Source organism: Pleurodeles waltl, chromosome 10 (assembly GCF_031143425.1).
Source record: "Pleurodeles waltl isolate 20211129_DDA chromosome 10, aPleWal1.hap1.20221129, whole genome shotgun sequence".
Lineage (NCBI taxonomy): Eukaryota > Metazoa > Chordata > Amphibia > Caudata > Salamandridae > Pleurodeles > Pleurodeles waltl.
The window spans coordinates 399,889,187-399,905,446 of NC_090449.1; the positions used below are offsets into that span (position 1 = coordinate 399,889,187).

A 16,260-nucleotide genomic window follows, 5' to 3' on the forward strand; every position below is an offset into this window, starting at 1 on the left:
CAAACACAAATTATGTATTCAAGAAGGCCCTTAGATTTCTAGGATACAAGAAAATCAGCAGTTCCTACACATATATTTCTGTGAAAATTGGGTTTGATATATTTTCAAAACTATTATTTGTTCAGCAACAATGTAAAAAAAAGTCTAGTTTTGGCTATTATTTAAATACTCTTGCAGTACGCTGCGCAATAGCAATTACAATTCACATGTTACTTTGGGCTAACTGACAGGTGGTCCATGGTTGTTAATCTGATAAATGTAGACAATTGCAGATACAATGAACAGGGAGATGAGATTCATACCTGAATTAAGGTTTTGTAGGAAAGTACCATCTTCCTTGGCATGTTACCCCCATTTTTACCTGTACGTCAGTATGTTTTTGCCTATCTCACTGGGATCCTGTTGGTCAGGACCCCAGTACTCATAGTTTTGGCCTAATGTGCGTGTCTGTATAGTGCTCGACTGTGTCACTGAGGCTCTGCTAATCAGAAGCTCAGTGCTTATGCTCTCTCTGCTTTTAAATTGGTCACTGTAGGCTAGTGACTTCATTTACCAATTTCAATTGGCACACTGGAACCCCCTTATAAGTCCCTAGTATATGGTACCCAGGGCATTGGGGTTACAGGAGATCCTTATGGGCTGCAGCATTTCTTTTGCCACCCATAAGGAGCTCAGACAAACCCTTTCACAGGCCCGCCTTTGCAGCTTCCGTGAAATAGAGCACACACTATTTCATAGCCATTTTCACTGCACTTAAGTCACCTATATGTCTAACCTTCACTTGCTGGAGGTTAGGTGCAAAGTTACTAGGGGCCAGATGTAGCAAAGTTTTGCGAGTCGCAAATGGCCCGAATCGCTATTTGCGACCCCGCAAAATCGGAAATGGGATGCAAAAATCCCATTTCCGACTCCAAAAAGCGATGCGAGCCGTTACCGACTCGCAAAAATTGCAACCCCATTTTGCGACCCGCAAATAGGAAGTCGCAATTTGCGAGTCGCAAACCATATGCAATTGCAACTCGCCCAGTTTGCATGTCCCATTTACCACTAACTCAGAGCAGGTGGTAATCATTACCAAAGTATAAAAGGAGACCCAGAAGGCATCTGGGTTACTCAAGATGGCGGAGATATACCTGATAGCAGTGAGGAGGAGAGTCCACGCAGCCCAGCAGAGGAGGAGGAGGAGCCAGAGACAGGAGACGATTTACAGAACAAGGCAGACTATTTTTCAGCAAACTGAGGAAGAGATATATGACAAATACCGACTTAGCAGCGCAGCCATACTAGAATTAATTGAATTACTAAAACCACAGCTAGAACGCCAGATTCTGCGCGGCTGCGCCATCCCTACGCATGTGCAAGTGCTATGCTCACTGCACCTCTTGGCCTCGGGGAGCTATCAGGGGGTCATTGCTGTGGCAGGTGGGGTATCTCAAAGTGCACTATCAAGGTTCCTCAGGGCATTCCTAGATGCCATACTCACACACATGTCTCACTTCATATACCTATCCAGGAATGAGGCAGAAATTAACAGCACCAAGTTGGAATTTTACCGGATTGCCAACTTTCCCCATGTCATAGGGTGTGTAGATGGGACACATATTCAAATATGCCCCCCTGCTAACCTGGAATATCTGTTCCGCAACAGAAAGTGTACCCACTCACTCAATATTCAGGTTGTTTGTGACGCTCATTATGTCATCACTGACATTGTCGCAAAATTTCCAGGCAGTACCCATGACTCATACATTTTTAGGCACAGTGGGATACACCAACGCCTGGAATGTGGGGAGTTTGGAGACGGATACCTCCTAGGTAGAGCTGCATACACCTCGTAGACATACACACAGATCAATGTGCACACCAACCAGGACTTTCGAACAGTGTAATGTTTGTGCCCAACAGGTGACAGTGCATATGCACTATGGCCATGGATAATGACTCCGTTCTTAACACCCAGCAATGATTCTGAGAGGCGATACAACAGTGCACATAAGAGGACCAGGAACCTGATTGAACGCACCTTCGGATTGCTGAAAGCAAGGTTCAGATGCCTCCACCGCAGTGGAGGTGCCCTCCAGTATACCCCCATTACAGCATTCAAAATTGTTGTCGCATGCGCCATCCTGCACAATATTGCCACCCGACGTGGGCTCCCTCTCACCCCTGCAGACCCTGATTCTGAGGATGAAGAGCAGGAGCAACCACATCGCAATCATGGGGATCGGAGCATCGCAAATCAAGGCAGACTGAGACGGCAACACATCGCAACACAATACTTTGGAAGGTACGTGTCAACTTCAAACATATCCACCTATTGACCAAACACTCAATTTGTTAAGTGGAACCAAAAAACTATTTAATATGTGCAGAAATTGAACTATTTACAATGACAAACTGTTCATGTACTTCAAAAAGCCAACCATGCATGGGGCACATTGCCGTCATGTGCCCCAACATCAGGGACAGGGTTTAGTCTATGACCTACGGCGGCCTCTGCCAGCCTGGCTGGTCCCAGGTTGTTCTGCAGTGCTCTGCCTGGTACTCCCACTCCGGAGCACCCTAGTGTCACTGGCAGAGACACTGCTCACAGTGGAGCCCTCTTCGCTGTCCTGGGGGGTGTCCCCTGTACCCCTGTACACATGCCATGCCTCCATTAAATCGATCACATGTGTGATCCGGCCCAGGCCTCTTGCCACATCCCCTGCAAAGTGGCCCATTTCCACTTGGAGGCCGACTGTCCTTCTTGACTGGCCAGTGGTGTTGACTGCCAGTCTGCCAATTGATGAGGCCATCCTGTCCAACATCTGGAGCAGCTGGCGGTCCCTGCGCCGCCCACCCTCGCTCTGTGACAGTAGTCCAGCCACCAGTTCCCGCATGGACAGGGCTAGGTCCCCAGTGTTTGTGCCAATAACGTCCAATTGGGCATGAAGCTGCTGCATGCTGGTCTCATTGCTCCTCACAAAGCGGTGCAGAACCCCACTAATTCTCCCTAACATTTGGTTCTGCAGGCGCTGACCACGGAGCAGTTGTACCTCGGTCATGGTGGTGGATGGACGCCCGGACTCAGCCTGCAGCCCTGCTCTCCTCAACCTGCGTCGCCTGCGCAGCGGTGGATGCCCTGTGAGCTGTACCGTGGCACTCCTGGCTGCCATGCAGACACTGAAAATCGCCACGGGTGCTACTGCACCCGTCGCACCCTTCCCACTCCGCCGGCTCCATTCGGAGCCGGCTTCCTCGTGGGAAGGGGTTTCCCGCTGGGCTGGCGGGCGGCCTTCTGGCGGTCGCCCGCCAGCCCAGCGGGAAACACAGAATAACCGCGGCGGTCTTCTGACCGCGCAGTGGTATTCTGGCGGCTCCCGCCAGCACCGCGGTTACCGCGGCCGTCAGGAGTCAGAATGACCCCCTATGTGTAGCACTTTGTCATTTATGACTCAGTTAGGATTTTCTTGGATAATCCTGCTGAGTGTTTCTATGAACGTCTGGAAAGTGAACTGCTGCTATGATTTGCATATCACTTGCTATGAGCCATTGAAATTGCTTGTGTTTCAAGAAACAGCAGCCTAGATCTGGACTCTCCAAGCTTGTTCATGTAATGCAGTGTTGTACTGTCATCAGAAGATGCAAATAACTGTTTTTTAATGATCGGATAAAATATCTGAGAGCCTCTCATCTCTAGCAGCTTGAAATAAAATAGGGTCTCTTTGTGGAATCATGTCCCTTATACTCTGGAATGATCCATACTATTTACTCAACCTATTAAGGAAGCATTTGTTCCCGTGCTTTGATTCAATATGTCTTGGTAATATGGGACTCCTCTGAGGAGATTTTTGCCCTTGCAGCAACATAGAACAAAATTTCTGCCAGGGTCAAAAGTAGTTAGCAATCCCACTTATGCGAGTACTGGAACCACTGACAGTCCAGACACTGTAAAGTGGCCTTAAGAGAAAATGAGTGTAATGCACAGGAAAATTCAGGATGTCATGGAGCGTGATAGGGAAGAGATTCAGCAGTTCCTTTCAATGTCTTCGGAATATTGACACTTCAGGATAGAAAACAGTCTCTCCTCCGAAGGAAACATTTTTGCCGCTGGCGTGTAAAGCACCACTCATAAGTGGTGAATGCACTCTGTTGGTACCAAAGTAAACTTTGCTTCGTTGAACTGTAGACCATACTATATAAAAACATCAAGAGTTTTCTAGAAATGTGGCAAGACTTCTTGCAACTTTGATGCCTTTAATAGCCAGCTGTGTAACACCTTTTTTTAAAAGAAAAAGTCTCACATTTATGTTTGTTTTATTTTTATTTGTCAGCTGTTAAAATGCAGTAAACTGTTTTTTTGTTTTTTTTAAGAGGTATGCACCTGACCACCTACTGCACCTATTCTGTCCATTTATTCGAGTTGTGGATACATTTTGTAAAAGGTTAGCATCAGGAATTTCTCATTCTTTATACATTCTCTTGTTATTTCCAATGGGTCTGAATTCTTGCTTCAGTCCCTTTTTTTCAAATCATGAAATAACAGTATAAGAGTAATAAAGTCCCTTTCTTCTTTGTGAAGAGTGATGATCTCTTGTTTAAGCTTCTTAAACTCGAAATGGGAAAAATGCTTTGAAGGAATGGCTGGAGATGACGTGAAACTCAGTGAATAGCCATGCTGCACAATATTCAGCAGTTGTCTGTCTTTCGTGTGCTTTGCCGCTGTTCACAGTGTTTCATGGTGCTTCCTCCAAGTGAATGAGGTACTGCAGAGGGGTAAGGGTGGAGTTACTGCTTACCTCCTGCCTGGGATTTTCCTAAGGCCACTGATGGTTGTTGACCACCTCTGCCTCTTGAATCTTTTTATGTAGGTACGACTTCTGATGTTGAGACTGATGATGTTGAGGGCCCTCAAGGGTTTGGACCTACAGCAGCAAGAATCAGTGATCATAACCTCTGTAGTGCTTCTTGCACTCATTTTTCTTTTCAAGGGGTACAGATTTCGAATTTTCCATTTTGTTCTTAACCCACTGCATTCCCTCATCAGCACGAGTTCCAAGAATTGGGGGTGCACAGAAAAGCAGATTTTGGCTATGTCTCTGCCTTTCAGGATTCAGTCCTTTGAGCCTCAGTCAGTACAAGGGTTGAATGGCTAGGCTGTAACAGTAATAACAGATCACAAAGTTGGAGGAATCTGCAGCTGCACCCATGATCTGGTATGAAACCGTTATCCACACAGTCAATACCCACTCCCCAAAATCGTCTATGTATTCAAAAGGGAGTTTATTAGATAAAAGTTCCAACAAATCTCTTAGGGAATGTATCATATCTGCCACGTTTTACTTTCATGGTAGCAGCTTTTATGAAGAGGCCAATGTGCCACACGTATTCCTCCCAACAGAGTTGAGGGATTAGCTTTTTCATGATGGACTGCAGTTTTTGGAGCAGTAGATTTGATCATGGAATCTGACTATGGATCAGCCCTTGAGAAAAGATATTACTGATACATGGCGTTCTATTTCAAGGGGGCGATTTTATTGAGGTTGGTGTCGGAAAAGGTTTCATTAGTGGTGCCAAAAGCCCTGAAACAAGAAGAAGCAAGGCTTTGCTGCTGAGCAGTGATGCAGTGTCTCTAAGACAACAGACGCTGAAGTTATAACTGTAAGCAATAGAATATTAAGTTTTGTGGCTGCGCATCAAATCTTCATTTACTGTGTTAATGTTGTTGAGAGGTTAAACTCTAAATTAAGGCTAATTTTCAAGGGTGGATGAATACCTGCATAGGTCTAAGAGAAAGCAGAATAGATCTGTGTATGTGTGGAACACCCTGAGTGGCTGAAATGATGCCTGTGATATTAGGATGGAGAGCTTGATTTCCTCCCAAGCACGCTACCTCTAGTCCTAGAAGAGTGTGCAGGAGTGGTACAGGGAGGTCAACTACTTGCAGCAATTACAGCAGTGCCAATAAACAAAAACTAGAATCTGACCTGTGAAGAAGCCTTCAAGCAGAGCACACAAAATATAAATTTGATTGCATGTTTAGTTGGCTCTGCCCAATCTCTACATCATTTGTGTTCAAAATTTCAAAACTGCCACTGAAATCACAGAGGCTATTAAGATCTGGTCATAATACATCAAACGTCCATGTGTAGAAAAGATACTGGATAAAAGTTTGTGATGGACTGCAATGGATGAGAGGCAACACTGACACACTGTGAATTACAGGATTACATATCATTGGTGGTTTCATACCTGTAGGAAGCTGGCTCTGTACATACTATCTCAAAGTAAGAGATAGTGTGCACAGAGTCCAAGGGTTCCCCTTAGTGGTAAGATAGTGGCAAAATTAGATAATACCAATGCTCTATTTTGTGGTAGTGTGGTCGAGCAGTAGGCTTATCAGAGGGTAGTGTTAAGCATTTGTTGTACACACCCAACCAATAAATGAGGAACACACACTCAAAGACTTAACCCCAGTTTTTATATAGAAAAATATATTTTCTTAATTTATTTTTAGAACCACAAGTTCAAGATTTGAAGTAAATACATAAAATGCAAGGTACTTCACACAGGTAAGTTAGGAACTTTGAAGTAGAGCAATAGCATACACAGTTTTAGTAAAAATGGCAATAAGCTATTTTAAAAGTGGACATAGTGCAAAAATCAACAGTTCCTGGGGGAGGTAAGTAAATGGTTAGTTTGTCAGGTAAGTAAGACACTTACAAGTCCAAGTTCCTGGGCATAGGCAGCCCACCGCTGGGGGTTCAAGGCAACCCGAAAGTTACCACACCAGCAGCACAGGGCCGGTCAGGTGCAGAGGTCAAAGAGGAGCCCAAAACACATAGGCACCTATTAAAAACAGGGGTGCTCCGGTTCCAGTCTGGCAGCAGGTAAGTACCCGCGTTTTCGGAGGGCAGACCATGGGGGTTTTGTAGAGCAGTGGGGGGGACACAAGTAGGCACACAAAACACACCCTCAGCGGCACAGGGGCGGCCGGGTGCAATTTGCAAAACAGGCGTCTTGTTTTGTAAAGGATTCAATGGAGGGACCCAGGGGTCACTCTAGTGGTGCAGGCAGGGCACAGGTGGGCTTCTTGGGCCAGCCACCGACTGGGCTAGGCAGAGGGTTGCCTGGAGGTAACTCTTGCACTGTTCGGTTCCTTCTGGTCCGGGGGGCTGCGGGTGCAGTGCTTGGTCCAGGTGTCGGGTTCCTTGTTACAGGTAGCCGCGTTAGAGGGAGCCTCTGGATTCTCTCTGCATGCGTCGCTGTGGGGGTCCTGGGAAGTGACCTTGGGCTACTCACGAGGTTGCAGTCGCCTGGGAATCCTCCCTTTGGTGTTGGTTCTCTGGAGCCCAAGCCTGGGGCGTCGGGTGGAGAGGGTGAAGTCTCATGCTTCCAGCGGGAAGAGTGAAGTCTTTAAAAGTTGCAAGAAAGTTGCTAAGTTGTTGCTGTTGTTGAGCAGAGCCGCTGCTCAAAGGAGTTTCTTGGTCCTTTGGTTCAGGGCAGTCCTCTGAGGCTTCAGAGGTCACCGGTCCCTGTTGGATGCGTCGCTGTTGCAGTTTTCTTCGGGTCAGGAGATAGGCCGGTAGGGCTGGGGCCAAAGCAGTTGGCGTCTCCGTTGTCTCTGCAAAGCTTTCAGGTCAGCAGTCCTTCTTCTTGGTTTAGGTTGCAGGAATGTCCTTTCCTGGGTTCTGTGGAGCCCCTAAATACTAAATGTATGGGTGTGTTTGGGTCTGGTGGGGCAGTAGCCAATGGCTACTGTCCTGGAGTGTGGCTACACCCTCTTTGTGCCTCCTCCCTGAGGGGAGGAGGGCACATCCCTAATCCTATTGGGGGAATCCTCCAAAACTAAGATGGAGGATTTCTAAAGGCAGGGGTCACCTCAGCTCAGGGCACCTTAGAGGCTGTTTTGACTGGTAGATGACGCCTTCTTGTTTTTCTCATTATCTCCTCCAGCCTTGCCGCCAAAAGTGGGGGCAGAGCCGGAGGGACGGTCATCTCCACTAGCTAGGATGCCCTGTGGTGCTGTAACAAAAGGGCTGAGCCTTTTAGGCTCACCGCCAGGTGTTACAGTTCCTGCAGGAGGAGGTGGGAAGCACCTCCACCCAGTACAGGCTTTGTTCCTGGCCACAGAGTGACAAAGGCACTCTCTCCATGTGGCCAGAAACTCGTCTGGTTGTAGCAGGCTGGCAGAAACTGGTCAGCCTAGCACTAGGAGTCGGACTGGTATTCAGGGGGCATCTCTAAGATGCCCTCTGGGTGTATTTAACAATAAACTCCACACTGGCATCAGTGTGCATTTATTGTGCTGAGAAGTTTGATAGCAAACTTCCAAGATTTCAGTGTGGCCATTATGGAACTATGGAGTTCATATATGACAAACTCCCAGACCATATACTCTTTATGGCTACCCTGCACTTACAATGTCTAAGGTTTTGCTTAGACACTATAGGGGCATAGTGCTCATGCACATATGCCCTCACCTGTGGTATAGTGCACCCTGCCTTAGGGCTGTAAGGATTGCTAGAGGGGTGACTTACTTATGCCACAGGCAGTGTGAGGTTGGCATGGCACTCTGAGGAGAGGGCCATGTCGACTTACTCATTTTCTCCCCACCAGTGCACACAAGCTGTGATGCAGTGTGCATGTGCTGAGTGAGGGGTCCCCAGGGTGGCATAAGACATGCTGCAGCTCTTAGAGACCTTCCCTGGCATCAGGGCCGTGGCACCAGGGGTACCATTTACATGGGACTTAACTGGGTGCCAGGGCTGTGCCAATTGTGGAAGCAAAGGTACAGTTTAGGGAAAGAACACTGGTGATGGCGCCTGTTTAGTAGGGTCCCAGCACACTTTCAATCATAACTTGGCATCAGCAAAAGGCAAAAAGTCAGGGGGTAACCATGCCAAGGAGGCATTTCCTTACAATACCCAAGATATTGTATAACATCCCAATATAAATAAAAATTGGCTCATTCTTTCCCTCCCTCGAATGCTTACTATAGACTTATTTGATCACTTACCAGCACACCTCAAACAGTCCTCTGGATCAGCTTGTTCTGTTCTTTCTTGTAAAGGGTCCATACATTTAATAATTGATCTTATTTCTATATGCTTCTACTATGTAAATGTACTGTTTCAATCATTATGTAACATGAATGACAACTAACTGGCTCACTTGTTCCATAGAGCACATTTTAATAAAACCTACATTATGTCTGTGTTACTGAACATTCTAAGGAAATAAGTCAAGACGTAAACAAATGTTAGAGAATGTAGGTACTCAAAACTTGGCCAAAGGAGGAGGAGGAAGTATTATCCTGAGGTGAAGTGAAGTGATTGATGTCCATTCTCATTCCAATCCGTGGTCCTCTGTAAAAGATTTGCCTGAGTAAAGTTTGAAAGGATGAAGTCATCACTTGGTTCACAAAACACTATTCGTTTTATTTGCTTAGGTGTCATTGACTCGTTATGTTTTCCTCTTCTATGGATGTTTTTTCCATAATTGCTGTCACAAGCAGTGAGGATTCTACTTGTTCATTTCAAATCCATTAAATTTGTGTTTGATTCAACACCGATTTTTATCTCAACTCTACTGTGGGCCCTAGGCCACCTTAGGTTTCAAAATACCCACTTCTAAGCCAAGAACATTGACAGTAATTGTTGCAAACCTAATCTCTGGCCAATCGTTTGTCACCCCACTTCTAAATGGAGGTATGATTTCCATTATAGTTTTCTGCCACAGATTACTTTATGTAACAACAACTCAAGTCTGTGAAGCCTTTCCTTGGGGACCTAAGGCAGTTAGGGTATATTATGCAAAAACCAGTGCAGATCATGTAACGTGGATCTGATATCCTAGGAACACCCAGCCACTTCACTCTGTGGGGAAGCAAAGATGAGCAACTAAGGCTTATTCAGGGAGGTGGTGGGGATCAGAACCTCAGATACAGCATGACCAGTTAATGACATAATAAACTCAATAATCAGCCAGTGCTATGCCTTTAAAAGAGCCCTGCATCAATTTTGCGGTCAAAAACCGTTTTTTCTTTTTTTAATTAACAGGCTCAGATCACTTCTCCCACTTCTTTCACCAAAAACCCCTGTACTTCTAACATGTGTCAAGGCAAGATTTGACTACTGCAAAGACCTTTACTCTGGCCTTCCTAAGGATCTTTTGACTAAGCTGCAACACATCCAGAATGCTGCTGTTCGGCCCATTTCTGGATTCTGTAATGGAACCCATGTTTAAACTGCAAAGTTTTGAACTGGCTCAAATTTCTGAACCGATAATATTTAATAGGATAAACAATTTTAATTGTATTTTGTGCATAAAACATAAATAGCACAGTCAATGTGCCCTGTCACAGACCACCCCCTCAATACACATACATAGGACCAACAGTCATAACCTCAGACCATAAAAGTCCCAACATTTGCCCTAAATATTCCCAAGCTTCTGTGGACATCCCTGGGCCTCTCCTGCTGGGCGCACCAGTCCACTCCTGCCTGCCAGGCAGCCAACAAAGGAGGGGTCTTGGAATTCCATCCCCAGGCAATGTCCCGCTTGGCTACCAGTGTGGCCACTCTTACAAAAGCACACAAAAAAGCCACTCTCCAGCTCAAGAAGACCACATGTGTAATGTCCAGCGAATCGGGGAACCTTACAGAATGCCCATTACTTAGTCAAGCCCTATCAAGGTCAATTCAGCCTGATAGACTGGGTCACTCCAATCAATCAATCAATCAATTAATCATGGATTTGTAAAGCGCGGCTAATCACCCATTGGGTCTCAAGGTGTTGAAGGTAGGTGTGCTGCTCAGTCGAAGAGCCAGGTATTGAGGTCCTTCCTAAACTGCTTCAGTGAAGCGGTCTGTCTGAGCTTGAGGGAAAGTGTGTTCCATGTCCGGGCTGCTAGGCAGGAGAAAGATCTTCCTCTGCTGTACTTTTCCTGATCTTGGGGACGGCTGCGAGGGCGAGCTGGGAGGAACGGAGATGTCTGTTGGGTATGTAGAAGGTGAGGCAGTGGTTGACGTAAGCTGGTCCTAAGTTGTACAGTGCCTTGAAGATGTGGATCATGAGTTTGTATGTGATGCACTTGTTGAGTGGGACCTAGTATAGGTCTCTGAGGTGGGAGGAGATTCGGCTGTGTCTGGGGATGTCCAGGATGAGTCTGTCCACATTAATCCAGTCGTTCTCCACAACCACCTGAGATGAAATGCAATAATGGTTAAAGTCTGCAATCCCTCGACTTCCGTCGTGGGGCAACTGTCAGCAGCTGTCAAAGGCAATGCGAGGCCAATCCCTGGCAAAGGGCGAGATGAATGATGGAGTGAAGGACCGTAAACCAATGGGTGGGGACAAGGATGGGACAATTCTGCAAGTCATAAATGAAGCAAGACAGCACCATCATTTTAAAGAGGGCCACATGCCTGAGCACATGGAGAGGGAAAATTACCCCATTGCTGAAGGTCCATCTTCATTTTAGCCACCAGCGGGGCCAGATTAAGTGCCAAAGCCAGCTTGGGACGCAGGGAAATACAGATACTCTGATACTAGAAGGTCAGGTGATGGACTGGAATCGCAGACTGCCAAGGGCAGACACCTGAATCGCCCCATACTGGAACTACAAGTGATTTTGCTGCACTGATGCAGAGGCCAGTGGCCTCTTCATAGATACTCAAAAGTTCCAGACAGGGGGGCCTGAGGACTACAGGTTCGCCGAGGAAAGCAGAACGTCATCTGCATAGAGCGCATTATGCTTCTCTGGACCATTGTCCCACAACCAGCCATGCACCCTAGTGTCACAGTGCAGGAGCTGCGCCAGGGGCTCAATCGCTAGAGCTAAGAGGAGAGGAAAAAGACGGCTATGCTGGTAGGATCCCTGACCAACAGGGAAGGGAGAGGAGACCGACCCATTTGATGCAAACCTGTGCCAGTGCTGTTGAGTACAAAAGCTTAATACGATTGAGGCCGTGTCCAGCTCCTGGAGAAAGGCACCCATTTGAACAACCTCTGAATACATGTCTAGGAGTTGGAATGAAAATGGACGGAAACCTAAAATAGTATTTGATAGGAAGCCCATCAAGGCCTGGGGTCTCAAAGGAGGGCATGGCTAAAAGTCTGGCCTGAATCTTATAGGCTGTGATTGGCAGGTCCAGACTTTGGGCCAGTGAGTGAGGGATCCCAGGGAGAGGGATCTCAGCCAGCAGCGGGTACACCACCTCCCAAGTTTGACGAGGCCTAGGTGGATACAATTCCCAGTAAAAGGTAGTAAACACTTGCAGAATATCAGGTGTTCAGACCTCAGTAACCCTAATGTGCAGAACCACTCTGGATGCAGCCTCTCTGGTTGCCAACCAGTAAAGGAGTTTCCCAGACTTGTCACCATGCTCATTGACTCGTGGGGCTGTGACCATCCAACATTGCCTGGCACCCTCCAGGGAGACGTGGCGCAACTCTGTGCGGGCTACCAAATGGCGAGCAACTACAGCCCGCGCTCCGGGGCAAGGATTTGGGACTCAAGGAAAAGATCCTTTAAAGATTTCCAGATATACGCTTACAAAACAAGCAGGCCATTAGTTTTCCAGACATTGCCCATTGCTGTAAAATGTACTACCCTTGGATATTGAAAGTGATATCTCAATCCTAAGCTATGGACATTTATTAATACCAGCACCAAGAGACCCCATAATCATTGGTGGGTCTATATAAATTAGCTTTATCAATAGTGTTTATATTTACATGTCAGTAACAAACAATGAAAATACAATACAGAACGTAAGTCAAAAAGTGCTAGCACCTTCTGGAATCAAGATACACGCCCAAAAGTCATTTAGTGCAAAAGATGCTTAGGAATCCATGCAAAGTTGAGAAACTGGACTCGAAAATCCAGGGGTTCTTGATCTAGACAGATCCTCTACTATAAATCCACAAAACCTATGGACTGTCCTAAACAGTCTCTTTGGTTTACTCAAAATATTTTAATTCTGAAAAGGTACTGCTGACAATTGGAGAGAACATGGCATCTATCCCTGACCCTGTCTGACAACGAGAAGTATGTGGAAAGTTAAAAAATAGAATATAAAGGAATCAGACTACTGAAGATTTATTTTTAACCCAGTAAAATTGAGAACGCTAAATCTTCATTCAAGTCTATTTTCAAAATTGTGAAAGCTGTGTCTTCCACTAAAGTGGCTGCACTTGCAGTTAATTCATTGCACTCCAGTTGTGATGCGCTGGCTCATTATTTTAAGGACAAAATTTGATAAATTCAAACCGGGTTTGATCCCGCAGACCCCCAATCTACATGCCGGTGACTTTTTGTGGGCCCCAAGCTTAAGGAATTTGCTCCAATTTCCAGCCTGGAAAAGGCATCTCTACCAAATAGTTTTTCATCTGGTTCACCAAACAGTCTTTGTCCCCCTTCATTTCTAAAATTAGGGGCTCCTTCATTTATTCCAATGATGTGGACTGTACTAACCTCTTCAATTGCCACATCCAGATTACATGATTCCTGGAAAGCTCCAGTCGTGATTCCCGTTCTGAAAAAGGTTAATATTGATCCTTCCATCTAGGCAAATTTTAGGTCCTTTGCCTTTTCCCTCCACCGATTAAAATGCTATTTTCATAAATTCTTTCATTACTAAATGTCTTCATTGCAATCCAGTTGTGATGCTCTGGCTCATTATTTTAAGGACAAAATCCAATCAATTCAAACTGGGTTTGAGCCAGCAGAAGCCCCAAACTACGTACTGGTGACTTTTTATGGCTCCCAAGCTTAAGGAATCTTTTCCATTTTCCAGCCTGGAAATTGTGTCCCTACTAAATAGGGGTTTATCTGGTTTGCAAAACTATCCTTGCACCCCTTCTATTCTAAAATTAGGGGCTCCTTCACTTATTCCAATAATGTGTTCTGTACTAACTACTTCTATTGCCACACCCAGATTACCTGGTTCCGGAAAAGGGCTAACGCTGATCCTTCCATCTGGGCAAATTTTAGGCACATTTCCCTTTTACCTGCGACGGCTAAAATGCTAGCCTCATATAAATTCTTTACTTACTAAATTTCTTGAATAACGTGACATTTTAGACGCTTCTCAATTTGGTTTCCGAGCTGCACACAGCACAGAATCTCTTGAGCTCACTGCTTCTGAGAGTCTGAAATAAATTCTAAATAAAAACGGTTCTGCAGACCTTATTCTGCTTGATTTGTTGGCAGCTTTCGACACCATCTCTCACAACATGTTGATTCACCGTTTGATGAAGAATGGTGTCAGTGGGCAGGAATTACAATGGGTTGTAAACGTTCTTTTTCTTTCAGACAGAACTTTCTCTGTTCAACACCGCCTATTCTTCTCAGCTAACTCATCGGAACTTATGGAGTATCCAAGCGCTCTGCGTTGAGCCCCATGCTGTTCAATATAGCCCCATGCTGTTCAATATCTATCTTGCTCCTTTGGCCAAACTTATCTGGGGCTACTGCTTTGAGGTATGGTTTTACGCAGATGACACAATTATCCTCCTGCTGAGAATGATGGACTCACCAGATACAATTCTAGACAGTGCCTGCTGGCCGTTGCCTTCTAGATGACACAAAACCATCTCAAGCTCAATACGGATAAAACTGAGCTGGCTATCGTAGGTTCTAACTCACAGATTTGGAATAGTGCCTGGTGCTAGGGTCTTCTCCGACGTCAGTAATTCAGGGATAAAATCTGACTTTCAACTATCTTTCGATCTACAAATACAAAATGTAACGACTATCTGTTTTGGACTGCTGAAAGTGCTATGTGAGATCTTTCCTTGGGTACCTCTTACAACCAGAAAGACTGTTATACATGCACTGATTACCTCTAGAGTTGAGTGCTCTAACGTGCTGTATCTGAGGGGTTGCAAACCAACTGCAAATAATACAAAATACTGCTGCCAGGCTTCTACTGAACATTCCCTGGCATTGTTCTGTAGCTAACAGACTAAATGATTTGCACTGACTGCCTATAGAAAAGAGTATTCAATTGTAAACTATACCACATATCCTCAGAGCAGTTTTAAAGCAGGACCCTATGAGATTTCAGAGGATATTTATTTTCCTTCTATGTTTCTAGAAGAAATCTACGAGCTTCTTCTTTTTTCATACAAGCCCCTAGGTTTCGTCACAAGAGACGCAGTTATGGAACAACCTAGTTCTGGCTCTCTTCTTATAATCAAGCTGCTTTTGAAACCGTTGGAAACATGACTTTTGACAGATGATTTCATTTTTGCTTCCCTTTCATATGGTATCTTGTTGGTGGGTTGGAGTCTCAAGGTTAGGATAGTCAGGCTCTTTTCCGAGTTAGTGCTGCACTTCACAAATGCATCATTTCATTCACTTTCTCTGCTCAAGGGCACCTCCCCTCATGGCAACAGCGCTCATTTGGAACAAGATACCACGGACCAGAAGACAGTCCTGCTACCAGATGTTTTACTTTGCTTAGGTTATTCATACCATTGACAGCACTTTAAGCAGAGCCTGTGGGGGTGGGCGTCATGGGGCAGAGTGCAAGACAGCACTGCAATGGTTCTTCACTGAAAGGAAGGGTGCATGGTATCACACCCATTTGCTGAAACCCTGCACTTAGTTTTTGACTTTTTTTCTGGTGCTAAAATACAAAGCTTTTCAGGATAGATACTCTTCTTTTGCATGCAAGCTAGGTGGTTCTGAAGGGAGCTTGTACCATTGGTAGCACAGTGAGTCCAACCATGAATGGGAAGACTCTACGACGACTCAAGATGCAGAGGTTATGAGAGCCAGCTGCTGTAAACAGCCAATGGCAGGTTGCAATTGGCTTAAAGCTGGAGCTTCATGCTGTGCTTAATTTGAGCCAGTGTTTTCCGGTGCGTGGCACCAGCACTTAGTTGCCAGCGCCAGTACTTATGACAGTCTGCCAAATAGTGGCACTGTTTATCTAATTGACAGATAAGTACCTGAGGAGTTGTATATTGATTCAAAATAAATTAATGATGACTAACACCTGCCACCCAAATCATTCTTATAGCTTTGGGGGCCTGGAATACTCTGAATTACCACACTTGTAGGAGTGTGATGGTTAGTAGTTCTTTTGGTATGTAACTGGCAGCCCAGGCAGGGCAATGGTTGATTCAAGCTGCAGTGGCCTCTTGACGAGGGCCCTGGCACCTATAATTTTAGAAGTTAAGCACTGGCTTTAAGGCATAAACTACTTAATCTAAAAGAAGGAGGGGATGTGTAGAAAAACAGGAAGAAGGCAACCCTAAAACTAGTCC

At 45.5% G+C, this 16,260-nt stretch overlaps 1 protein-coding gene across 5 annotated transcripts in view; it reads right to left on the reverse strand.

The window, feature by feature from the left end:
* IFT140 (intraflagellar transport 140) overlaps nt 1-16,260 on the reverse strand; it is a 1,792,511-nt gene that overhangs the window by 1,350,148 nt on the left and 426,103 nt on the right. The gene's annotated exons all lie outside the window — the stretch shown is intronic.